The sequence below is a fragment of the Talpa occidentalis genome, unplaced genomic scaffold (assembly GCF_014898055.3).
Source record: "Talpa occidentalis isolate TD23 unplaced genomic scaffold, MPIMG_talOcc4v2.1 talOcc4.5, whole genome shotgun sequence".
Classification (NCBI taxonomy): Eukaryota; Metazoa; Chordata; class Mammalia; order Eulipotyphla; family Talpidae; genus Talpa; species Talpa occidentalis.
The window spans coordinates 2,233,796-2,260,513 of NW_023604861.1; the positions used below are offsets into that span (position 1 = coordinate 2,233,796).

The 26,718-nt window shown below is 45.5% G+C and overlaps 1 protein-coding gene across 1 annotated transcript in view; it reads left to right on the forward strand.

Moving 5' to 3' along the window:
- The window catches only part of NALF1 (NALCN channel auxiliary factor 1), a 386,509-nt gene that overhangs the window by 197,332 nt on the left and 162,459 nt on the right, over positions 1-26,718 (forward strand).

Genomic DNA, 26,718 nt, shown 5'->3' on the forward strand with positions numbered 1-26,718 from the left:
ATTTCTCCTTATTTTACAGATGAAGAAATAGATTTAAGAAAGTCAAATTGAATTGAACAAACATTCATTGAGTGTCAACCTTCTTTATAGAATACTTATACTTAGATACTTTGGGAGTTGGGGGCATAAGGGACGGGGGAAAGCTCAAGTAGCCAGACTTCAGGGATGCATTTAAAATAGCATGTGTGTTTTGTTTACCAATGTATGCATATTTAGGGTTTGTATAAGAAAAAACCCTTAGGTGAGATAAGCACTATATGTTTGTTGAGTGCCCAATGAATGTATGAGTGAATAATAAGAAGTATGATTTATTCAGTGATGCCATTGTTACATAGTTTTCTTTTTTTTAAAGATTTATTTATTTATGCATACAACAACAGGGGTACAGGCCAAAGGTGCAGGGGTGAGAGGATTCACCAGAGACAGAGTGGGGAGCAGAACAGGCAGGTCTACTGAAATACACTGCTGAGGGGGCCAGTGGGTGAGTCAGTAGAGCTGCTGCGCCATGTGGGTTTAGCTCCCTGGCTGGCCGGGGATCGAACTTGTGCTGCAGTGGCTGCGGACAGCTTCATAGATTGTGTCTTAACCCCTTGCACCTCCAGGGAGGCCCATTGTTACATAGTTTTCTTAATAGTTCTACTACTAAGGTCAATGTAATTTTTGAAAACTGTCTAGGGGCCATTATTTGTCTTTGTTCAATGTATTGCTATTTTATCTTAGAAACCAGCAAGAATTTATGATTCTATTCCTCAATTTCTAAATTGCTTTTTTGTCAGGGATCCCTATTTTCTCTATGTTAAAGTTCTTGAGTACTTTATTAATGTCTAGGGCTAGTCACATTAATGGAATAGGCATATGAAATGGAAAAATCAAAGTTGGAATCATATTTATGAGAAGTAATCAAATGTTTTAGAAAACTCATGTCAAGAGATCTGGCTATAGAAAAACTTCATGTAATGCATTTTCATTAATTGTCCAGGCATTTGGAAGTGCCAGTTTGGACTAGATCATACAAAAATCCTCATCTTTACATAAACTGAGTTCTCAATATTTCATAAAATAAATTTCAATTTATTGATAAGGCTGCTCTTGCCAGTAGAATAAACACTTCTTAGGGCCTCCCCTGGTGGCACAGCAGTTGAGCGCTGGGCTACAAAGCTGCTTGCAGCCTCTGCAGTGCCGGTTCGATCCCCGGCCACCGGCGAGGGTCCCACATGGTGCGCAGACCTCTCCTGCCGCCCGCTGCTCCCCTCAGCAGTGTACTTCGGTCCTTCTGCCTGCTCTGCTCCCCACTCTGGCTCTGGTGAATTCTCTCACCCTCCCGCGCTTCTGACTGTACCCAGAGCTTGTATAAATAAATAAATAAATAAAATCTTTTTTAAAAAAAAGAATAAACACTTCTTAGAAGAAAATATTGTAACATGGAGAAAATGCTATGAATGATATTTGCTCCTCAAGAAAGTAAGTTATAAAAGAGTTCATGACGATAAATCAAACGAAAGAAGTAAAAACGATGGAAAAATTTTAATGGCGCATTTTAGACTACCTTGCACAGGAACCCGCCGCTTTAGAGGAATTCACTATATTTCAAAGACTAGGATGTACTCAGATGCCTCCAGGACGCTGACAACCTGGAAGCCAGCATTATCCTGGAGGCTGGTGAATACCAAATGCTGGAGACTTTGTTGTTCTGTTAGTAGCATCCGGGGTTTGCTCTCAAGGGGGCATGCTCTGACAGGGATTTGGCTGTCTGCACACACAGTGGCAAAGGAAGCATTCCGTTACTGTGTAGATGATTTTAATAGGATCAGTGTGGGTGGAGAGAGAAGAGAAGAAAGGTTATTCCTAATAAAACCCTGAAAATCACCCACCCCTCATGGGCATATGCCCAGCCGGCCAAATAGGCTGAGCTGAGAAAGGGCACCCGAAAGCTTGCTGCAAGTCTAAGGTTCCTTCTGGTGTGGAAAGACAAGAAAAGGGCTAGGCTGGGCCCAGGGAGCTGGGCCAGAAGGGGAGACTCAAAACTCAAAATCAAAGCACAAGTCAAGATAAGGAGCAGGAGCAGCCTCTGTGCATGTCTTTCGCCCTCTTGTGTTCTCCACGTCTCCTTCCGGTGGTGCCAGGGCTCAAGTCTGGCCACAGAACCCAAAAAACAGGCTCCTGCCTTCTGCGTTACATGGGCCCACCTGGCCACTCAATGCTACCCTAGTTCCCAGCAGCTCCCCCGCTTGGAAGTCCTGTCCAGGGCACACTAGCGTTTGCAGCCCACGGTGCCCGTGTGTAAGTTGGGGAGGAAGAAACCGCACCTCCCCTTCTAGGAGCTGCATCTACCACAATCCCAATAATTGCTTAAGATAAAAAAGAGAAGTAGGGCCTCCCTGGTGGCACAGGGGTTAAGTCTCACTGCTATCTGGCTATCGAGTTCGATCCCCCCGGCCAGGGAGCTACCCACAGGGCACAGCAGGCCTCTCCTGTCTCCCTGCTGCTCCCCTCAGCAGTGGATTTCAGTACATCTACCTGCTCTGCTCCCCACTGTCTCTGGTGAATCCTCTCACCCCTGCGCCTCTGGCCTACACCCCAGCTCTTGTATGCATAAATAAATAAAATAAATTTTAAAAAAGAGAAGTAAAAAGATTCTAATGTCTCAGATACTGAATCTCTATTAAATTGCACACTTTTTAATTTAAAAAAAGCATATAATTCCATTAGAGATTATAAGCAACTGGTCTGTCACACATTTAAAACACATTAACATACATTTTCTTAACCAGAGTGTATGGTTTTAAGATTTCTATTATGACATAAACATAAAGTCTCTACTTACTTTACTATGCAGATGAGCAAATTGGCCACATTGTGAAAACTCTTCTTTTATAATCCGTAAAGCATGAGGTTTTTTAATTGTCATTACCAATATGGACATTACTATGTTATGTCTAGATTAATAGTGGAGAATAATTTTGAGCTACCACGTAGCTCCTATCACATAATTTGCTGGTAATTTTAAGGATATTTATGTTTATATACACTTACAAATTTTAATTAGTGGACTTTCTTTCTATTACAGTAGTAATGACCTCATTCATTTTAAACTATCAGTTATGTTATATCCCTCTGTAGCAAACTAAAGTACTTCGAAATAGCAAAAAAAAAAAAAAAAAAAAAGAACTAATTATAATTTAAGAAGAAAAATCCAAGCCTATGTCAGCTCCCAGAACATTCTGTTTTCCTGGCCCGGCTGAGTGCCCGTCTGGTGTGCTCACTGGTGCCCTCTGGCCCCTTGCAAAGGCTAGCAATTCATCACCCAGGAGCCACGCTAAGCATGGAGGTGCGTCAGCACCAATCTGCTCGTCCCTCTACCTGTCACGGTGACCCCGAAGACAGCCGGCCAGCGGGGAAGACCAGCACATCATGGTTCTCGCTGACACTTTTTAAAACTACTTAAGACGATAGAAAAATCATGTCTGAAATTTCACTGAAGTGAATTAGAAAGCTCTAAGAGTCACACTGCAATCTCACGGCTTCCCCGAGTCACGCCCAGTCCGTTTGTTTGGTGCCGTTATTCAAGAGTCTGAGCGGATCTTCAGCAGAGGATCAATAGGGTCATAACGAGATTAGACCCGCTCGCAACTTAATTCCGTCTTGTCATTTAATAGACAAGCACTTTCCAAGGTGTCTCATGTTGGAAAGTGCTTTCTTGACTCATTCTTTTCTAAGCAGCCCTGTTGTTTCTTAATTGTAAAGGGTCGTTCAAGTTGGCAAGACCTCCCTTGGTTTTGAGTGTCTAAAGTTTAATGCTCTCTCAACACAGAGCATTAAAAAGAAGAGCTGAGCTCCATCTCTTCCCAAAGTTAATGCCAGGCCTGTCATTTCAAATTATCTTCTTAGGCTTGGGCCTTTGAATCATCTCTCTCACATCGATAACACAGCAATTCCTATTGCTCTTTTAGGTCCCCTTGCTAAGCAATCATTTTCTGCTGTTTATCTTACCACAATAATCTTATTTGTAGTTAGAATGCAACTCAATCCTTTAAAAAGTGTCAGGCTTACTGTATTGCCTGGGAAAATGATGCCTGAGATGCATAATAAATATTAAATGATTCCCACAAATATCCACCCTTAGCAAGGACAGCCGTTTTCTCTGCTAGGGGATGTGCAGATAGCCTAAACCAATCAACTGAAACAGAGTTAAAGAAAACGGCAGTGCGTGGTACATCAGTTGCTGCCAGTTAAGCTTTCAGGGAATGAATACTCATAGAGATGAGAGCAGAAACGCAGTTTTAGGTGTAGCTAAAAGGTCAACGATCTTAATAACATGTTTCAGTATATCTGAACACACGAATGCTCAAGAAAAAAAAATGAGGATGGAATAGGATGCTCTAGAAGGAAAACTAAAAGAAAGTGACATGATGAAAAAGAAGAAAAATTTTTAACTTTTGCGATATGAATAACAGTTAAAGAGTGAAGAGACAGGGCCATGATAGGTGCAAATTGGAACTTGTACCAAGCCAGTACTTAAAAATAACAGTCCAATTAAAAACTGGGAGGGAAACATGTGTACACCCACAGCCAACGAGGATGTATGGGGTGTACGAAGCACTTGACAGGTGGTTTGACACCAATAGCCATTACAGAAATGCAAACGAAACACCGTGTGTCTCTTCAATCTAGCAGAATAACTAGTGTGACATGGCACCAGCCTCACACACATGTGTGCCTGTATGCAGTGCGTCCACTGGAGCTTGTAACCCACGGTGGCTGCATCTAAGGGAGGCAGGGAAAATGCCACCTCCCCTCCTAAGAGCTGTGTCTATAACAGTTCCAGTAACTTTTTCACATAAAAAAGGGAAGAAAACCAGTTCTAGTGTCTCAGGTAGTGAATCCCTATTAAATCACACCCTTTTAAAATTAAAAAAAATATGCACACACAATATGCATAGTGTGTGTGTGTACACACCAAGTGCTAGTGGCTACGCAGAATAAGTGGAGCTCTCCGTGGCGCTGAAACAAACTTGGCAGGCCGAGCGGTAGAGACAGTCTGGGCACGTCTGGCAGATTCTTATATAATTAAATCTCAACTCCCCAAAGGACCCAGACCTACTTCTAGGTATTGATCCAGACAAAATTATAAATATATGTTTACACAAATTTGTACATAGATGTCTAAGAAACTCTTCTTCATGAGCCAAGCCTGGAACCAATGCAAGCCTGGAATGGCAGCCGGAAGGCTGTGGCACTTCCATGTCCGGAGGCTGCTCACAGGTTGGAAACCCTGGCACAGGCGTCTAGAAGGCCAGGTAAGGAGTGAAAAGTCAGTCTTGAAGGACGTCGGCCATTGTACATGCGAGTCTGTTTCCATAACATTCTGGAAAAGACAGAGCTGTGGAGATGGAGAACACAACAGGGCTTGCCTGATGGATACGGGTGAGGGGTGCTCTGATTTTGAGGGAGGTTTTGGGGAGATGAGGCTGCTTGCCTCCTGATGATGGTGGCTGGACATGAACTTATGCACGTGCTACGGTGGCAGTGTGACACGTGAAGATCATCTTGATTGTACCTGAGAAGCAAACTCTTCTAGAGCGGTTCACCTCGCCCCTTGCAATGTTCCAGATTCACTGACTCATCTGCAGAGTGATGGCTCCAAAGCCCCAAGTGGCAAATGAAGCCAGGAGTGGTGAAGTGAACTTGTGAAGCTGTAAGCTCCAGTGTCTCCTGGGATTTTTGTTTTCTGAGAACAAGTTCCTCAGCTGTTATACTGAAATGTTTAAATTGACAGCTTTTCAACTGCAGCTGCCGAGCCATGGCTGTGGAAATCATCAGAAAGTGAGAATGTGTAAATATTATATAGACAGTAATTAAGAGAGAGTCAACATTGCCTTTTTAACCCAGGCTGTGAGCTCCTGGAATGGCCAAGGTTGAGTAAACTTTTAAGCCATCCATCCTGCCTCTCTTATCTAAGTTTTCCTGAATCACTCTCTCGGTGCCGAGGGGATTCTAAAATTCAAATGATTAGACTGCAAAGTGCTTTGAGGCTTTGGGAGACAGAACGAGTCAAGTGCTAATTATTATCCTGTGGTAATCCCAAAACATCTCATCTGCGGTTCCATTTTAACTTGTTCTGGGGCTCTTTCTCTCATCTTCTGGATGGTGACACTTTTCAAGGCAGAAATGGAGATCTATCCATTCTCTTCTTTCATGTACTTTCTTTTAAATTACACTTACTCTCCTGGCTTCTTCAAGCCCCAAACCCACACAGGCTGCCCCAGCCCCTTTGCTGAAGCCCAGCCACCCACGGGGTCTTCGCTCCTGGATTTGCCAACACCTTAGATAATTCTGTATTTGTAATGTCCTGATACTGATGAAGCCTATAAGAGAAATTCTCTTTCTTTCTTGATGGAAATTAAAGGAAGGGGAGGTTTTGGAATAGAAGCTATGGAGAGGTACCCAAAGGCTCCATGCCCTGCAGGACCACATTGGGATTGAAATCCATTCAAAAACATGTTCACAGAGGTGTGGAATCAAGGACAATCATCACTTTATAGCAAAACCATTGAAACAACTTCAGTGTGCCTCAGTTGGGAACTGTCTAAAAGCATGACAGGTGATTCCAGGTAATGGGCTTCTCGATAAGCACTGCAGGTGCCCACTTATTGAGGTAAATATGCCTACATTATATTATTCCATGAAAGAATGAGGCTAGCATAGAATTGCTTCTTTCAAATGTCAATTTCCCTGGGCTTTTTCAGACATTATTTCTAAACCGGAAAAAGTCACCTTCCTTTTGAAGATACAATTTTACATAAAAAATGGCTGGTTACTAGTGTCTTACACAGACTCATCCTTCTGATTTGCCCTATTTCCACCAATAGGCACCACCAACCCCTCTGGCAGCCAGATTTGAAAACTAAGATCATTGATTATCAGGATGCTTCCTCTCCTGCCCGCATTCACCCCGTGGGCCAGTCTTGCCACCTGAACTAGTCGTTCTCGAGAGGGGCTGGGATGGATCTGTACCCAGGAATCTCCACTGTGGAAAGGTCTGCAGGGACACTGTCCTGGCAGAAGGGCTTGTGATGCGATCCGAAGAGAAGTTGCTGCCTTCTCAGCGGTACCAGTATTTCCCTGGGGGGTGGCGCCCCTTGATGAGGGCTGTGTGACAGATGTGCCCCTTTTATGCGTCTGAGGTGGGCGAAGGCCCATAGTGAGCAGCAGGTGGCAAGGAGGCTCAGTCCATCTCTAGCAGTTTTTCCTGAGTGGACACATTTCAGGAAGGTGCAGAATTAGGAGGGAGCAATGCCCGTGCCTGCTGCTACGGCCTCTGCTGTGTCCCTCGAGGCGCGCTCTTCACGCTGGCCAACGGCCACTTCACGTTCCCACTGGGGGGCGAGTTTAAATAGGGGCTGCGGCACTCAGACATGGGGTTTGGGGTCCCGGAATCTATCTTTGAACAAAAGAAACAAAATTCCTGTGCTCATGAAGTTGAATTAACGAGTGCCTGGCAGATATAAAAATAATCATTGTGTGCTTGTTTATACACTGTGTGAAAACTTCTCTCGGGGTGCGGTGGCAGCAGGATGAAGCGAGGTGCAGCTGAAGAGGGCGGGGAGGTTAGGACTCACGGGGACAGGGATGCTAGCGGAGCCAAGAGCTGATCTAGCGAGGGAGTCCCTCACTCGTCTGCGCCCTGGAGGGAAGACAGGCCGCCCAGCTGTCGCCCCGCGAAGAGTCCCACCTGCAGGCTTGGTTGGGTTCGGTGGAGCGCGTCCTGGAGCCCACTCCTGCGGGTCTGCGCCGGCTCGCTCCCTCCGTCCCCGTGGCCATCTTTGCTCCTCACGCTCGTGTGAAGAGACATTAAATGAGGAAATGCAAATGACGTGGCAAGTCCTGAGACCCACTGGTAGTATTTTCATCGTGGTTTTTGCAGCAGGAAATCCGCATCTCGGTGAAAATCAGTTAGAGCCGGAACAGCTGGCTGTGCTCACGGCGTGTTCCCTTCACATGTCTGAAGACATTGGGGTTCATTTGACTCCCCAGAGTGGTTTCCGGCTATGACTCTGACTTGGGCCAGTCCGTACACTCTTCCACTTCCTCCACAAGTCCCGCCAGGGTTCTGCAATTTTGAATTTTTTTTTTCAAAGAAAGTTGAAAAAAACTAACTTAGCTCTTTCCCTACTCAAATTCATACTTTCATAAATCATTTTGCCACAAAGCACCTAGCAGCGTGATGCATGGTGAGCCTGGAGGGGTGGGGAGCTCTCACACCCCCAAATGTCAAGGAGGCATTTAGTTTCCCCAGAAATTATCCCTCCAAAAAGAAAAAAAACCCAAAATGGTGGACTGTGCTGCCTCACAGAAGACAGAGGCCAGCCACGCCTCACAGGCTAACTTTCTTGTTTGCTGACGTGAAGGAATTTAGCTCTGCTCCCCACACATGAGATCCACTCGATGGGTTTTCCTTTCTGATCCTGCACCAGTTATGAAACGAGCTTGCCTGTTGGTCGCCGGAATCTCTGTTGACAGGCAGCGGGACTTTTCCTTCAGAAGTTTATTTCTGGTGTTGCTTTTCTGCAGCCTGCTCCAGGGGGAGCCAGAGCGAGGGTGAGAAGTTGAAGGATCCAGCATGGAATCTTGCTGTCAAGGCCTGAGGTGAATTCATCCTCCCCGCGTTGCAGGCGGCAACGGGACAGTGACAGACATGGAACGACTTGCTGGAGAGCCGTGCTGGCGGTCCAGCTTCTGCTTCAGGCCGGGCGGCGGGTTTCTCATGCTATCACCAAATTCCCTACCTGCACCCGTGTTCCCCGTCAGATGCTGCTGTGACCACAGATTAACCAGATATGTGTTCTTAGTGTGTGTCTGTACACATACACGTATATATGTGTGCATATATATTTAACCACTTTACTGAGGGATGACCGCTATACAAGCCAATCTCATATTTCATGTATTATATAATCTTACATGTGGTCAATTATGCCTGTAAGATAGCCATATATTAATATAATTGCTATAACTTTATTTTATAGGTGTGTGACTTCCTTACAAGTTCCTCATTTGAATAAAGTAGATATAATTGACCTCAGGCATTCAAATATTTGAGTTACAGGCAGTAAAATAAGGAGCTGAATCAATGTTTTCAGTATTTTCTAAATCAAGCAGAATTTCCCCAAATGCTCGCTGAGTACCTCAACCATTGAAAAGCAGCAATCATGAATAATTCTTTTCATGTTTATACAAAGAGAACAAGATCCCTGTGAATATTTCTAATGTCAGAAATCACAATAGATACACGTTTACACCGGGCGAGACCCTGTAATGTATTATTGTCCTCGCTACCCGTCCACTGCACTCTGAGAGGGCGGGGCTGGCGGGGGTAGGGAGCCATGCGGAGCCCCGGGGGGCCGCCACCCTTTCCGGGGCACCCAGTTGAGCGGATTTTGCTCTGCTAGTTAACACAGCTACCCATCTCTTGCTGTAATCTTAGACGTTTCATTTGTCTCTGTAATGATTTATTCAGCAAGGGTGCTAATTATCCCCTACCGTTTCATGCATAGTAACAGCGCCCTAGGGTGCCTCGGTCTGAAGGGCTCCGATCCCAGGAGGGCAGAGGATTCAGGAGCTGAGCTGCTCCTGGTCTGAAGAACCCGCTGCACTAGGAGGAGCTGCTGGGCCCCCCTGGCCGGGTGTCAGCTCTCGCTGGCCTCACAAAGGATGGGAAACTGGGGCAACCTTAACATTAAAAAAAAAAAAAAATGAGTGATTTGAACTTTGAAACATGTATGAACAAGTTTATTAACCCTGAGTTGCCTGTGTGGTTTGTTTCTTGTGTTATTTTTTTCCTTCAGTCATTAAAAACAAATCTTACACCAAAAATACATGAATTTCCTCGGAGGTAATGGAGGCCAGTACATTTGAAGAAAACCTATCTATCTGCTTCCCTCATTTTGCTGCCATTTTCATAGTTAAAAATAGTTAAAAATCTGCAATTACCCCAGAACCTGCTGACGAGGAAATCCCTAATAAAATGCTTCAACTGGGTCATCTTAACATCAAATTCTATTTATGAATCCCGACTGCAATCTGCATAGTGATTTCCTCCCTAGGAAATAGCTAAAAATGTTCATGTGCCTCCATGCCGTGTTGAATGAGGAGTACATGTATTCCATGAAAGAACCCCCAATTCAGTTGGAAACTGGCAGGCAACCAGAAATTCTATATTTTCTCTCCCATATTTTACCAATGAAAGGTGATTTTTCTGACAAACTAGAAATAGTATCTTAATTGTGTAATGGAAAATAAATTTTTAAAAAGGCATGATTACCTAACAGTTACACTTGCAATTATATACTCAAGAGAAATGAAAACACATGTCCATTGAAGAGATCGTGCATAAATGTCCACAGTGACCTTATTCACAGTACCAAACGAGGACACCGCCCAGTTGTCTGTTAAGTGTGTGTGTGTGAAGAAGACAGTATAAGATCTAGTTTAACAAAATTGAAGTATAAATGTGGCATTGATAACAATGGCATGGCGTCCGTGGCAGATCTCCAGAGCTTACTCGTCCCCCGTGACTATCCGCCCCCGCTCTCCTCCCAGCCTATGGCCACTGCAGGTGCATCCTTTGCTTCTGTGGGTTTCATTGTTTTAGACGACACAAAAGTGAAGTCGATACAGTATTTGTCTTTCTAAATCTGGCTTATTTCACTTAGTATAAAGCCATCTGGGTCCTTACATGTCGTCACAAGTTTCAAGATTTCCTTCTCTTTTAACCAGAATATTACTCTGTGTGTGTACGTGTGTGTATGTGTGTGCATGTGTGTGCGCGCCACGTTTCTTTAACCATTCATCCGTGAGTGTACATGTAGGTTATTCCCATGTTTTTGCTGTAGTAAATGATATTGCACGGAACATAGGGGTGTACATATCTCTACCAGATGATGCTTTCAATTGCTTTGGATAAATATCTAGTATCATGTTGCGGAATCAGATGGTAGCTCAATTTTTTACTTTTTGAGAAACTGCCATGCTGTTTTCCATAGTGGCTATACCAGTTTACTCTCCCAGCACAGCGCACCATGATTTCCCTCCCTACGTACCATCTCCAGCTCTTGTTGTCTTGTTTTCTTTAATTAATTAAAGCCCTTCTGATAGGCACAAGGTGGTATCTAATTGTGACATCTCATTTCCCCCAGTGAGTAGTGATGCTGAAAACCATTTTTATATATACCTGTTGCTGTATGTCTTCTTTTGAGAAATGTTTATTCAGATCTTTTGTGCAGTTTTTAGTAGGGTTATTTGCTTTTGCCATTGATTTGTAGATGTTCCCTGGATTACAACCTCTTGTCAGGTATACAGCTTGCAAATATTTTATTCCATTGTACAGGTTGCCAGCTCATTTTCCTTTTCTGTGCAGAAGCTTTTGAATTCAGTTTAATCTTTCTTGTTTAGTTTTGTCCTATCAAAAAAAAATCACTGCTAAACCCAACGTCAAGCGGTTATTTTCCTGTATTTACTCCTGGGAGTTTACTTAGAGAGAAACCTTTAATCCATGTTGAGTTGAATGTTGTGGGTTGTATAAGATATGGGTCCAATTTCATTATTTTGTATGCCAACATATAATTTTTCCCAACAGCATTCATTGGACAGACTGTCCATTCCCTGCTTCATATTCCTGGTATCCTTGTCAAAGTTAGTTAGCTGTGTATGTTACTTTTATTCCTGGATACTATATTCTCGTTGTTGGGTCTATATGTCATTTCTCAGTTTGAGTAGCATACTGTTTTCATGTGGATTTGTAATATAGTTTAAAATCAGAAAGTGTTAAGCTCATAACTTTATCTTCTTGCTCTAGATTGCTTTGGTTATTAAGTCTACTATGACCCCATATAAATTTTAGGATTTTCTTTTCATCACTATGAAAAATGCCATGGGATTTTTGACAGGGGTTGCATTGAAGATGCAACCTCATGGATAGATTACTTCATGTTGTATAGACATTTTAGCGCTATGGGACTTCTGATCCATGAACATGGGGCATATTTCCATTTATTTGTGTCTTCAATTTCTTTCATCAATATTTATAGTTTTCTGTATATTGATAATTCACCCTCTTGGCTACATTTATTCCTAAGTATTCTCTGCCCTTAGATAATATCATAAATGGTATTGCTTCCCAAATTTCTTTTTCAGTAGTTTGTTATCAATGTATGAAAACACTACTGATTTTATAGCCTACAACTTAACTGAATTTATTAGTTTCAGTTTTTTAGTGGAGTCTCTAGAGTTTCTGTATATATAAGATTATGTCATCTTCAAACAGAGACAGCTTTACTTTTCTATTTCTGATTTGGATGTCTTTTATTTTGTTTTCTTGTTGACTGCTCTGGCTAGGACTTGCAGTATTATGTTGAAGTGGCAAGAGTGGGCAGCTGTGTCTTATTCCTCATCTGAGAGAAAAAGCTTTCAGGTTTTCACTGTTGAATGGGATACTAACTATGCGTTGTCACATACAGCCTTTATTGTATTTAGGTAAAATCTAGTGTATTCCTAAAAACATGATATTATAGGAGAAAAATGTAGGAATTAAGTAGTTTGAATTCAGGGAAATTTAATTAAACATGACTTCATCTTCTCAAATTAATGTTACTTAAAGTTCTTTCTGCCCTAAATTACATCTTCAATTTCTCACATAGTCTGATGTCATAAATTAACAAAAATAACAACAAAAGATTTCTCCAAGTGTGGGAATTTGGTATAATAGGAGGTTATACATCATAATTGTCAAATAAGGTCAGCAAAACAATAAACATGCTTGAAAGGTTTTAAGAACACAATGTTTCAGAACAAAGGAAAGTAAGATTTTATTATCTTAAGTTCAACCAATATCCAGTTGGATTTGTATGTCACTGTGAGACCATTAAGTTCTCTCTCCAATGAGTTTCTTATATGGTGTGAAAACAAATTTGCCTGTATATGATTTAGACGTTCATTCTCAAGGGGGCCTCCCTGGTGGTACAAGGAGTTAAGTCTCAGCACTATAAAGCTATCTGCAGCCACTAGAGCACAAGTTCGATCCCTGGCTAAGGAGCTAACACACATGCCGCAGCAGACCTCCCCTTCCTCGCCTGCTGCTCCTCTCAGCAGTGTCTCTCAGTAGATCTGCCACTTCTGCTCCCCACTCTGTCTCTGGTGAATCCTCTCAACTGCCCCCACTTCTGGCCTGTACCCCACCTCTTGTATGCATAAATAAATAACATAAATCTTTAAAAAAAAAAAGGATGTTAAGTCTTAAAAAAGATATCACAGTGACACAGTTAAATCAAAGTTGATAACTCCCAAATATATATGGCCAGCTCTAGAAATGTAAGACTCACCCATCAGATGATGTACTAAGACTCTCTTGGCAATCTCCATTTGGATCCATAAGCGATACCTCAAGCTTCATATATGCCAACGGAACCTTCATCTCTTGCCCAGCAAACTCGCTCTTTTCTCCCTCCGACTCCCGGCAGAGTCTTACCCACTGAAGTCATACATGACTTTCTTTTTCACTCCCACATCCAATCCAGACCATGAGCACACCTGCCATCCTACCTTCACATAAACCCAACTCATCAGCAATTAGCTCTCTCCAGCCACTGCCAGGGCCACTGCCAGGGGTTGTCTCTGAGCTCCCACTTCCCTAAGCTTCCTGCACAGCAGCTAGAGGGACCCTTCAAAACAGTGACCCAGGTCAAATCCCCTGTTCCACCCTCCTTAGCTTCCCTGCACACCTAGAACAAAATCCACTCTTCTTCACCAGGCCCTGAAGACCGCCACCCCTTTCTCAGTGCCCTTGACATTCCTCATCAATGTTCTGTTCTCCCTGGATTGTGCCTGAACTTGCTGACCTGTCCACTTGAAACCTTCTCCTACGTTCTTGCACAGTGCCACCCTCATGCCGCCGTCCTCTGCTCAGAAGTGCGCCAGATTTCCCATTTCGTTCTATCCCTTTGCTCATGAAATTCTTCCGTGTAGCCCTTGCAGCTCCTGCAGTGAATTATCACATGCTGTCCACCCTCGCTGCTAGAGCCACACTGGTCTCCGGGGCAAACACAGGGCCTGGCATATACCTCACCTTCACTAAGTACTTGCTGAAGAAACAGTGTGTAGGGAGGGGGTAGCAGCACAGAGCAACTTCACCCACAATGACCTTTCTCCCTAGACACCCAGAGTGACAGGAGAGGGACAGTTAGAGTTTCTAGATGTGGTGGTGGCAGCCAAAGAGAAAGGCCTGAGGGAAAACATACTTGTACCCAATAAAAATATGAGTTTGAGTTGAGATTGGTATATTGCCTAAAATTGGTGATAATTTATAGTCAGATTTTCCAGAGACCTCCAGTATCTATATCAAGATCTTGGGACTTGAGGCCATAAACAATATGTGAACACATAAATGAATGTGAAAATGAATAGCACGTAGCTAGGCCTTTTGGTAATAAATGAGTTGTCTTCTGAAATACTTACTATGAGCGATTACAGCTATCGGTGGAGCCATTCAAAGGTTGGTTGGTTTTGTCTGGTCACATCTGTCTTCTGTTTGCTAAAGGCCACAATTTAAAATGCTTCTGAGGATGGACTGCCCTGGAGAACCAAACAGATGGGTTGGCTTGGCTGGAGCAGTGGCTGAACGCTGGCTGGGGAAGTAGGCCGGCCAGGGCTGCCCAGTATGGCATTCACCTCCCATTTTATTTATTTATTTATTTTCCTTTGGAGTCAAACAAGCTCAGTGCATGCGGGAAGGAGGCAGTCTGAGCCGCTGAGCCTTTGAACACGCTCTAGGTTCAAGTGGCCACGAGCCCCACCCCCAGGCAACCCCCTGAGTGGGTTGTGTTCATGTTGCAAATACAGAAACAAATAGGTCCAGCTGCTAGCCCTTATCTTTTTTTCTGGTAATAAAAAAGAAAAACATTTATTAACAATATCAACATGAATTTGCTTATATTTTCCAAAACCTTGTAGCATGTCAAATGTCACAAAGAGCACAAATATAAGGAGGGCATCCAGATTTAGCCATGTGTTGGCTTTTCCTTTTATCTCATCATCAGGCAATTCTAGAATTTGCTCTAGGATTCTAAAATTTGTTGTTTACAAAGATTTTTTTTAAAAGATTTATTTTTATTTCTTTATGCATAAAAGAACTAGGGTGCAGGCCAGCAGTGCAGGTGATGAGAGGATTCACCAGAGACAGAGTGGGGAGCAGAACAGGTGGATCTTCTGAAATCCACTGCTGAGGGGAACATTGGGGAGACAGGAGAGGGCTGCTGCGCCATGTGGGTCAGCTCCCTGGCCGAGGATGGGGATCAAACTGGTGCCGCAGTGGCTGGTGATAGCTTATAGTGCTGAGACTTTAACTGTGCCACCAGGAAGGCCCACCTAACAAAGATTTTTAAAAGGAGAAGTGCACTCAGAGGGAGCCCTGGGGTCATGGGCAGTGGTGGAGATTGGGGAGTGTGGTCACCCCAGGCGGGCGCCCATCAAGGTGGTTGTGTTGTCATTTGTTTTATATTTAAGATGAGTCCCTTTATGAAGCTTATTCTGCTAAACAGAAAAACAACTGAGTCATACATTATTGTGTCACTTTAAATAAAAATCTCCCTGGGGATTTAACTCAGAGATGTGCAAAGGAAAATTAGGTCACTTTTGCTGAAGGACAGGACACTGGAGGGATGGAGACAACCTAGAAAGTGCAAACTTCTCCCAAAGGTCTTTGCTGAAAACAAAAATTGATATTGACTCTATTTTTTTTTCATGTCCCACCATCACTAGGAAGTATGTTCAAGGAGTCTGTCTTGATCATATTCACATTTTCGTAAGAATCTCCAGATATTAAAAAAAGAGGGAAGCCTGAATATGCTTTCAGAGCATGCGAAGCTGCCGCCAGCAGTGGAAGCAGATTGCTCTGCTAACAGTTTGGGCCTGGAAGTCATCTGGCTGTGGGTCAAACACAGTCTGAAAACGACAGAACATTTATTCTGTCCTTTAAGTTCTAGGGAGTCCTTATGGTTTCTACCAAAGCAGAGTCCCCACTTGCGTGCGTCCATGTGAAAAGCAAAAAAATTCCCTTGAAGCCTCATGTCTCCAGTTAACAGTTGCTATTATTCATCAGAGAGACTTATTCACAAATAAAAGGAGTTTCTGAAATGATAGATTTTATAGGATGGAAGTGTGCAAAAAAAAAAAAAATCACCTTCCACGATTTTCTAGTAAGTCACAGTTTCATTTAACCCCTTAAACCACCAACTTCAACAGAAAGTGGATCTCAACCTCAGCTTAAATAATTCACACGCGACGCTTAAATCGCTTCAGGCCATTGACTTGGTAAATACACAAAATCAGTAAACCTGATGCATCTGACGTTCTGAGGAGGGAGCTTCCTTTTCAACACTTGGGTTTATTCAGTGACTGCACGGAATATTCACCTCTCAGCAGCTGAGCTCTTTGCTGGCCTCTTCCTGCTGAGATGGAGCTAACCCAGAGCCACGAACCACGCGGTGGCAGAGGGCGTCCCTGCAGAACGGCGCCGGCTTGAGAGCACACGAGAGCACGCATCTTAAAAACAACCCAGACAAGATGGTAAGGTGGTGGGGCATCTCGATCCCCCTGGCTTTGGGATGAAGTCGTCTGGGTCCCTGAGTCTGGGCCCTTCTCCGACCAGCCGGCTCTCCGCGGCTCCCCCTGCACAGTGCGGGCGCAGTGGGGTCACCCGCACCCAGGGGTGACCTGTTCACATGGTGCAGATGGTTCCGATGCTACTTTTACATCTGACCATTTCAATGTAGTGTTAGGAGGAGGCTTCCGGACAGGGGTGACCTCAGAGAGACCATAGTGTCGTCTCGAAGGTACCAGCGTAAGATTTGAAAATTGCAAATAAAACCCCCTTCGATGCTGTAGAGAAAAGGTGAAGTCCCACTTCTTAAGGAAAAGGAAATTCAGTGCCATAACATACATTTACAAAAATTAAAGGAAAGATATCAAATTAAGAATAATAACCAAGACATCAAGAAATAATCGGTGCTTTCCCTGCGGCCTCCATGCTCCCTCTTCTTCAAAGCGTTCTTGGTTTCTAGAACATCCTGTACGAATCCCACATTGTTAAGGAAACTGCGACTCAATCGCCATCTTGCAAGTGGCTCATAACCTAGAATTTTCACTACTTCTGAGACAAAACAACTTAGGAAAGAGTTTATCATCTGTAACCTTTCCATCTAAGACAGAGATTTGATTGTAATAGTGTGTGAAAAGTGATTTTCAGTATTTGAAGAATTGGTCTGTCAGTGATCTAGATTCATCCATTTTAAGAAGTGATTATATTCAGGGTTTCTTCTCTTTGCTCTTGTTATTGACTCACTGGCTAAAATAATTAAGAGAATTAAAAATCAGTCATTATCTCAGTTTTACTCAGACATCTGCTGATCTTGTTTCTTTTTTGTTGCTGGAGTATAATGGTTATAGAGTATAATTATAATTGTCACCTTCACACTTTGTCATGGGTGAGAGTGTGTGTAGACAGATGTGCCCATGTGAAATTACATATGTATGATAGAGCCCTAATGACATTTAAAAAATCCATTACTACTATTCTTCCTACATAGATCCATTCCCATTCAGTTGTTCTGAAAGAAAAGCTTCCAATTGTTCTCTCAAAGACTTTTGTGAATCAACTTAATTAGCCTCTTACGGCATGGAAATTGTCAGGCTTGCTGTTTTTATTTATCTTGTTGAAGAAACCGGAACTCATTGTTAAAATGATAAAGGCAACAAAAGGAAATGTCCAATTCCTGTTTAATTTTTCCATGATCTATAGGGATTTATTCATTTGCCTTCCCTTGATAATGAAACCACTTCGCAGCTCCAAGTGGTTCTCCTAATGTCTTCTTTCCACCATTTTCTCTTCTTAAAATTGCAGCAATAAATCTTACCCTCTGGTTATTAGTCACCATCTCCCCATATCTGAAACTTGCTTACGCTCTGAAGTCACTGCCCAGATTCAATTGACTTTTAGAAACCTGAAGCCATTATTTGGAATGCTCAGAAAGCAGCCATCTCCAGGGCGTTTTTCTATTTTTGCCACCAGGGATTGTTCCCCTGCACCCACAGTTCCCCACGAGCGCTTCAGATTCCTCCCCTCGAGCTATTCTGATGTGGAGCCACAATAGATGCCTTTCCTGGAGCCTTCTCTGGCTGACACTTTTTTTTCTGTCTGACTTCTTTCTCCATATAATTAATATTTTCTCAGCTTCTTCCTTTTGCTGTAGAGCTAAGTCCATCCGGATACAACGACCTTCGTTTTTCTTCGTTGTTTACATACACATGCTGCGTGAAGGATTTGGTTTATTGGATATATTTTTACTGAGATAATCAATATCTCATTTACTCTTTTTTTAAAAAAAAAGATTTATTTTATTTCTTTTGTGCATACAAGGCTGGGGTGTAGGCCAGAGATGGGGGGGTGAGAAGATACACCAGAGACAGAGTGGGGAGCAGAACAGGCAGATCCACTGAAATCCACTGCTGAGGGGAGCAGCGGGGAGACAGGAGAGGTCTGCTGCGCCATGTGGGTAGCTCCCTGGTCGGGGATCCAACTCGTGCTGCAGTGGCTGCCGCACGCTTGATAGTGCTGAGACTTAACCCCTTGTGCCACCAGGGAGGCCCCCAACATACCATTTATTCTAATATCAAATTATAAAAAAAATCAAATCAGGTTGGCTTTATCTTATTTCGTTTGGTGAGCAATCAGAACTTGGGAGCCCAATGCAAATGTTGTATTCCAGAAATAGGACTCTGTTCTTACAGGGCAAAGAGGCTGGCGGTTAGGACGCAGGCAAAGTTTAAAATTCATCAGCTATGGTGTTGTGGAATCTTAACACTCACAAATGCAGCAATTTACAGAGGAGAAGACATAAAAATGGGACCTATTCATTAGATGTTACCCTTATTCAATTTAAAAATAACAGGATCGTTGCTTCTTGTTGCTTCTGTTGGTGGCCCGGGACGGTGGTCCTCCTGCTGCCTGCCCGGCGACGCTGCTTGGGCCACGGCAGCTTGGCACGGTGTCTTTCCTCCGTCTTGAGTGCAGACAAGTGGGTTTCACCGTGAGAGCTGGTGCTTCTCTCTTCAGCCCGCAGGCCCCTGCCTCTGTGTCAGCGTCGGGCACGTGTCTTCTCAGCCAGGTTGCTGGGGCCTGAGATACCTGGGGTTTTGCACACATGTGGCAGGATTCACTTCTGCAATCCCCAAACGCTGCCGGCATGCCTCCCACATGCTGGGCTCCGTCCCGCTGAGCTCAGCAGGGTCTTTGCATCACTGCTTCCCTCATATACATCGGCTGTCAGTGCCTGGAACCCCCTATGCTGATCGACGCCTCAAAGCGCTCGGCTCCAGTCAGCAGCTCTTGCTCAGCAATCATGCGTCTAAAGCACGAAGGTCATCTGAACTTGGGGTCAAAATTGGTTTCCAGATATTTGCAGCCATAGCGAAGGGATGGAGACGGGACTGTTGGGTGTGTTGCCCCTTTTCTGGCAACGTTGTTTGGGGTCCGCCAGCAGGTCTTTTTCAAGAAAGGCAGCCCATTTTTTGCTGTTGCGTTCTGGTCACAACCTACGCAGCACATTGAACGACTCTGGGGTCTCCGTTCACCCCCTTCTGGCCTCCTGAAAGACCCACACACGGGCGTGGCCAAGGACGTGTTGGACGTCTCTACGCTGTGTGTCCACCCTCCATGAGAGGATGTCCTTCGTTCCCCTGCTTTGAAAGCCACATCCCGCGGCAGGTGACATTTCAACACCTTCCCTTGAGTGACAGCGACAAGCCCCTCTAGCTGCATGTTACCTCCTCATAGCTGTGGATTCAAAAAATTCCCCAAAGTGCTTCTGCAGGTTTTGACCAAACTTTGTTAGAAAAACCTCAAAATGACAGAGAAGCAAATCCTACCCCATGAAGCAGTGCCACGTGCAAGGACATTTTTTATGAGGGCGGAGAAAGACAGAGTTTATTGTCTAAATGTGTTCTGCCAAAAATGTCAGTGCATTCTCTGCCGAACGCGGGAGGTCTAGACTGCATTTGAACAATCAATCATATTCATGTTTTCTTTGCTTTTGTTGAAGACTTCATAGAAATCAAGATGACAATTTAAAAATTCCATTTTTCAGATCAAGTCCCTAGGACTTAGGGACGACATTCCTACATGTTGTGGCTGTGATGGATGCCTCCCTTGATGGGTGACAGGGAGCGTGACTGCAGTGACGTGTGACCAGATGCCGTGTCCGGCTCCTCCCTCCGGGTCATCCTGGCACTTCCATTGCAGCCTCTGGTTCAGCACCTGTAACTCCACGCGGTCCCACTGTGCGCGACGGGTGTGCTGTGCCAGCCGGGGTGGGGTGGACGGCGGGGCGGTGCTCACCTTGGTGCTGACACTAGCTGCTCTGCTCAGCTGGAACTTGGCGGAGAGAAAACCTTTGTATGGATTAAGAAACGCTCGTCTGCCCCAGGGTAGGCTGGGGAGAGTCGGTCTCCTCATGCACCTGAGACTTCACCCCTGCGCCACCAGCCACCAGGGCGGCCCCCGCGTGGTCTGTTTCCCTTCTCAAGTCCCCGACTGCATCTCCTGATCGGCCTCTGTGCAGAGGTGCCAGTTCCTTCAGTAAAGCCAGAACAATGCTCTTTCCCCCTGAGTCTCAGGCCAAAGCCTGCACCGACCTGACGGAGCTGCCTTACCCGTTTCTAAGACTTTTCATCCTGTCAGTTTGTAAAAGGCTCAAAATAAATTTTAGCTTGCATCATTATTTCCTGGGTGCAGTTTTCCCAGATGACGCCTGTCCTCCCTTACATTCATCGGTTTGTCCGACAGCCCTGAGCCTGGGCCTGGGGAGCCCTTCATCACTCTGACTTCTTTTCCTCTGGCATAAAGTAGAGAAGGCGGCCTCGTCCCCTCGGCACAGGGCGCTCGGGGGGACCCGGTGGTAAAGCGAAGGCAGTGGTCCTGAGGGCAGTTGGAACAGCTCGAAGGGTTAGCAAATGGCGGCCGATCCTCTGTCACAGATGAGTCCAGTGAGAATTCCAGTCCAGCCGTCCTTGTGCTTAATAACAGTTCACTTTGCTTTTCAGAATGATTCTACATGTTAATATCCCTCGGAAGTCATTTCAACAGCTGCCTCTTTTTGGAGGCAGATGTTTTATCCTCAAAGAAAATGAAATTGTGTCCTTTTTTTGGAGCTTTGATTGAACCAGTTTTGAATCTAAATAATGACAGAAATATCTCTTGTTGCTTATCGGTGAAGGACATCCATGGGCAGAGTCGTGGAAGTTAATCTCTGTCATCCTACTTTGTTCCTCTGGCATCTCAGAAAACATTCTACTTGCAGAGAGTCAGGAATTGAAAGGAAAATCCCAAAGACAAATAAATGGTCCATTATACAAAGTCCGTGGAATTGCAGCCCGGTGCTGCGGACCAGCTGTTGGGGCCGCCGGCGGGAAGGAGGTGACCCATGAAGGGAGGCTTTATAGGATGAGAAATTCAAGGAGGCAGCGGTGTAAGGGAAAGTGCCGGAAACCTGTGGGGCAAGACTAGATAGTTGAATCTTTAGAACATCAATCCGTTGTGTCCCACCCTCTGTTTTAGGTGTAAGTTTAAGATGAGTCTGTAAAAATGAGGCAAAATGACATGTGGAGCCCACGAGCGTGCCTCATAGGACTTGACCTTGTCCGTCCGTCAGTGTGACAACAGCAGTTATCATCATCATCACCAGAATTTCGGTAAAAATGTCTTAAATGTGCACGCCATTGCTCCTGCGATGTCCTGTTTACTAAGAACTCCTGGCATGTTCTAAAGAGAGTGAACGTCTGTCTCCTGGAGACCCAGGTGAATGAATTATTCTTTTAAGTATGAAAAGTTGCCTATTCTGTCATAAATCCCTCCTCGCCCCTGCCGCCCCCATGTTCCTTTTTATCCGTAAGCCCCTCACGAACACTGTAGCCCCTCTCCAGAAGAATAATGGAGATGATGCTGGAGATGACCTGCCGAGTCCTGTCTGTACCCACGCATGTGGAAACCACCGGCAGCTTTCCCGCTCTGGTTACTCCCTGTGGTTTTCCACGGTGAGCGTAGTCCTTCCAGACTTGAGATTTCTGTCAGCCAGACACCCGTATCTTAGTCATCACCAGCCCTTTAGGGGAGCAGGTGAAGCTTTTCTGCATAGATGGCTGCAGCTCATCAAATGCCGTGGAGACGCGTTCTCAGGCCGGAGGGGCCCTGGCCGCAGAGACGCCTGGCTGCCCTCGCAGAGACTATGTGGCCGCGGCTACATTGCTGCCCCCTCTATAGCCATCCCCTCTCCCTGTCAGATGGTCCAGGGCTTTTTAAAATTAAGATGCACACTCTTCGGGGAAAGAGTTTTTTCAGATCCCCCAAGTCAAGTTGGCTCTTCACAAGGAAACTATAAAAAATTTGGAGACCCTCTTGGGTTTCCAAACCGGCTGTGTTGAAATATTTTATGGTGGGGCCTCCCCTGGTGGCGCAGCTGTTGAACGCTGGGCTGTGAGGCTGCCCGCAGCCTCCGCAGCGCTGGTTCGTTCCCCGGCCGCCGGCGAGGGTCCCACAAAAAAAAAAAAAAAAATATGGTGAAGAGGGAATGAGAGGGAAGAAGAAAATTCCACATTCCTGGCCTTCTCGCCCCCTCAAGAAGATTCATGTAGGAAGAGGACACCAGGACTTGGCGGCCGCATGCCCTGTCCCACTGCCCGGCACCCGCAGGCTCGGGAGGCATCTCCTTGGGCCTCGGGATGGCCTGCGAACCTGCCCTACAAGCCCGGATACGTCTGGAAACGCTAGGAGGAGTCCGGCTTCAGCCCAGGCTGCCCGGTAGCCCCAGAGCTGTGGGCCCAGGAAGGGGACACGGCTGGAGGTGGCATAATAAAAAGCCATGTCTTCCTAGGATTTGGGGTGACACATGTGCACCCTCTCCTGAGTGCTTTCCCAGACTCTCTCCCCAGGGATCCCTCTCTCCTTCTATGAGTTTACCCTGCGGTTTAGTGACCAGACCGTCTCTTCCCCTTTCTGACTGTGAGGCGAACCCACTATCTGGCATGTGGCCTGGTGCTGAGGAGCAGCCTGTCTCCTCCAGCACCTCTGTGCCGGCCACCCGCGGGCCCCGTGGTCCAGCCTGTGAGTGCAGCTCAGGCCAAGAGGGAATGGGGCCTCTCGACGCTGTGGCTCTGCTGGCCTCTCAGCTTTATGGCTGGTACTCGGGAGACTCTAGAACCAGTAGCTGCAGGACAGGGCAGGGGCAGGGCCAGGGGAGGAGAAACACAGTCCAGAGAACCAATTTCACAAGTTCAAGGACATGATAACTGCTGAAGGTGCTCTGAGAGCAGGTGCTGGCGTGGCCTGTGTCCTCAGGATGCATTTATGTAGATGTTAACAGAGATGACAGGAGGCTCCTGGCAGGAGCAATTATTTGCACAAGCGAAGCTCCCCCTCTCCTGGAAGCACGGCATTCTGGGAACTGTGAAAAGCAAAGACCCTGCATGTCAGGTCAGCTTCGCAGGCGGTGGCCTCTGCAGTCGTGCACAGAGCACCCCTGTTTCCACCGGAGCAACTGCCCGTCGGCGTGGCCATGAGCAGTCGTGAGCCTCCCCTGTAGGCTGTCTCTGCTGGGTTCCCCAGCATGGCGGAGGCGGAGACCCCGCCTCTCCTGCTCCCTGGTACTTCATGCCCCAAAGCACTTACCGTTCCAGCCGTGACTGTCCAGCCGTCAGGGGCACGCAGAGGCTCCCGCGGTGGCGGCTGTGGACGACGTGTGCTTCCTTTCAGACGTTTGCTCTGCAGTGAACTGCTGTGCTCTCGGGGGTCCCCTGAAAAGACAAGAGGGCCACGTCCCCGGAGGTGCCTGGAGTTTCCAATGCAGGGAAATGCAAAGGGAACCAAAGGGACCCAAAACCAAGCCAGCTGCAGCGCCGGCAGCAGGGCCAGGAAAGTGTCCAATTAATTTTTGCTAATTGGCAGTCCCCGAGAAGGCAGCACAGAATGCAGTCCCTTCCCCTCCGAAGGAACCGGTCGCATGCGGCACAGCCAGTGAGACTCCATCCTGGGGAGGGGCGCAGTCACCCACAGAACCCCCCTCGCGACACTCATGTCAGAGCTGCGCATTTAGGAAATTGGCTGAAAAATAAGATGGTTGTCAAGCCCCATGTGCACTAACGAGCCGTGTGGGGCTGGAAGCCCTGCAAGAGCACACGGGCAGGTGTGCCAGCCCTCCTGTGCCAGGGCCCGCCATGGCCCCCGGGAACACCTACAGACAGACCCCGGTCAGGCGTGCCCCGAGGTGCTGGAGCTCAGGAGGGAGGCGTGTGACCCTGAACGCTGCTTCCTCTGCTTCCCTGGCCCTGGAGGTGATGGAAAAACCGCTTGTCTCGTGCTGCCCCTGAGCGAATTGGTCTTAAAACTGCCCGTCCCCACCTGGTTCTGAGGCCAGGCCCTCTGCCTGCCTGCTCTCCCCGTCTCTCCGTCCCCTCTGAGCTCCTGTATTCGTGAGGGGCTGTTAAGGGGAGAGGCACTTGTGTTCAAGGGGCTTCCTTCAAGCAGCGTTCATGGGCAGGCGAGGGGAATCCGAGATGGGGAGTGAGCGGCCCCGGGGAGACTTGTTCTTCATCCATGCTCCATGAGGGGCAGGAAAAACAAGGGGAGAGGTGAGGGGTGCCCCCCAATCTCGGTACACAGCACCCCTGCCCCTCTGCCAAGCTGGGGATTTCAAAATAACAAAATAATTTCGGTTTCGGCTCTCTAATGTGTTCTTGTGATTGAAAATATGGCCGTTCCCTAAAGTAATTTTCCAGAATGTGTTTATAAAGCTAGAAAGTCACCAATGGGCATAAAACTAGTTCAATTCAATATTGGACATGGAAGATGCAGTGGAAAATAGATAATTCATTTTTTTCTAAAAGTGTTAAAATGTCTGGGCACATTGGACATATTTCTTTATTTCAATTACCTTCCTACTGTCAGCACACTGTAACGAATGAGGAATTTTTCATTCCTTTTTGGCCTTCGACACTCTGCTATAGATATTTGATGGGAAAAGAATGAGATTTTAGAGTAAAAATTTGCATTTAATGCTAGCTTTTCCATTAACCTGTTGTGGGACTGGATAAAGCATTTACCCTCCAAAATTGTGAAAAGATGGAGTAATAATCATAGTAGTAATAATAAAGCCTGTAGGCCTATTCCTTAAAATATTTTTCAGTCTTACAAGATTTTCTATATTCATATAGATGTGCGTGTGTTATATAGTCTTCTAAAAAGTCTTTTTCTGAACTCTAAACATTTAGCATTATATTTACATAATACTTATATTTATGAAATTGCCATTCTTTTCATTGCTACAGTGTTATGATGCCACACTATAATGGCTAAAAAATTAGATTCCACATTGAAGCTGCTGTCTCTTCCAAGTATATGTCATTCTTTATCTAATATAGTAATAATGGTAATAATAATACTAATTGGTTCAAACTTCTTGAACAAAAATCGCACAGCTTATAAAGTTATTCCAGTTGTGAAATCATCTGCCATCTGTTGTGTCTTGTGCTTCCTTTCTTGAATATATGGGTGAAGAAGAAAGAAATATCCTTTATAGTTGTGGTTTTAGTTGCTTTAATAAATCGAGTTTTCGTGTTACAGGTAGAAATATGATTAGATGGAAACCAAACTGACATTGCATTTCATCAAATCAAATATAGCATCACTTATAAGAGAGGAAAAGACAATTAAAATCTGACAAACTATTGAATCTGTAGCTTTATCTGACAAGCTACTAGATTTCAGAAATGTGAAGTTAGGCTGGGCAATGTCTTAGAATCATAACTGTCTGGGATGTGGAATGACGTCTACATGCATTGCATCTAGGTCAGCTTAAAGCACTCATGCTGATTGCATAGTCCCCTTCACCTGCCAGTGAGGACGCTTGCTCTGTGCAGGTGCGATGCCAAGTGACTGAGGACACACACAAGCTGTGCAATAGCTTCCTAACCATGAGTCCAGATGCCAGCCCAGTAATCCCAGCAATAATTGCAAACCCCAAGCCTCACAATTCCTACTGCGGCCCTCTGGTCCTGGGATGCCTCTAATGGGTGTTTCTCAGCATGGAATTGGGGACACGTCTCTGGGAGTTTACATGGAGCTGAGACCAGGAGGTAACGAAGTAGTAACTGCCAAGAGAAGACGAGGCTTCCATTTCAACATGTACATGGTGGACTTTGCCACGGTGACTAGGGAGCCCCTACAAGCTGTGGTGCTGATCTTGCTTATATTCTTCTCGCTGCCCAAGTCCCGACACCTCTCCGGCGGGTGGGACCAAGATCAGCCCCCTGGGCAGCAGGTCTAGCCCGGTCCTGCGGGCCTGCTGAAAGTTCTTTGAAGCTATTGCCTTTACCCTTCTTGGAAAATGGTTTTTACTTCTTTTCCTTTACTTGTTTTCCTGAAGACGAAACTCCCTGCGGTTTACCTTTCTCTTACATGATCTCTGACCTATATTTGAGTTCTTTGCTATACTGTAGACATAGAAAGGCGGTGTGAAACGTCTCATTTTGAAGAGGAACATCTTCATGGGGCCCCTAAATGAATTGCTCAGGGTTCTTCACAGAAAGAGAAAAAGCAACAGACTGTGTGTGTCTAGATCTCTC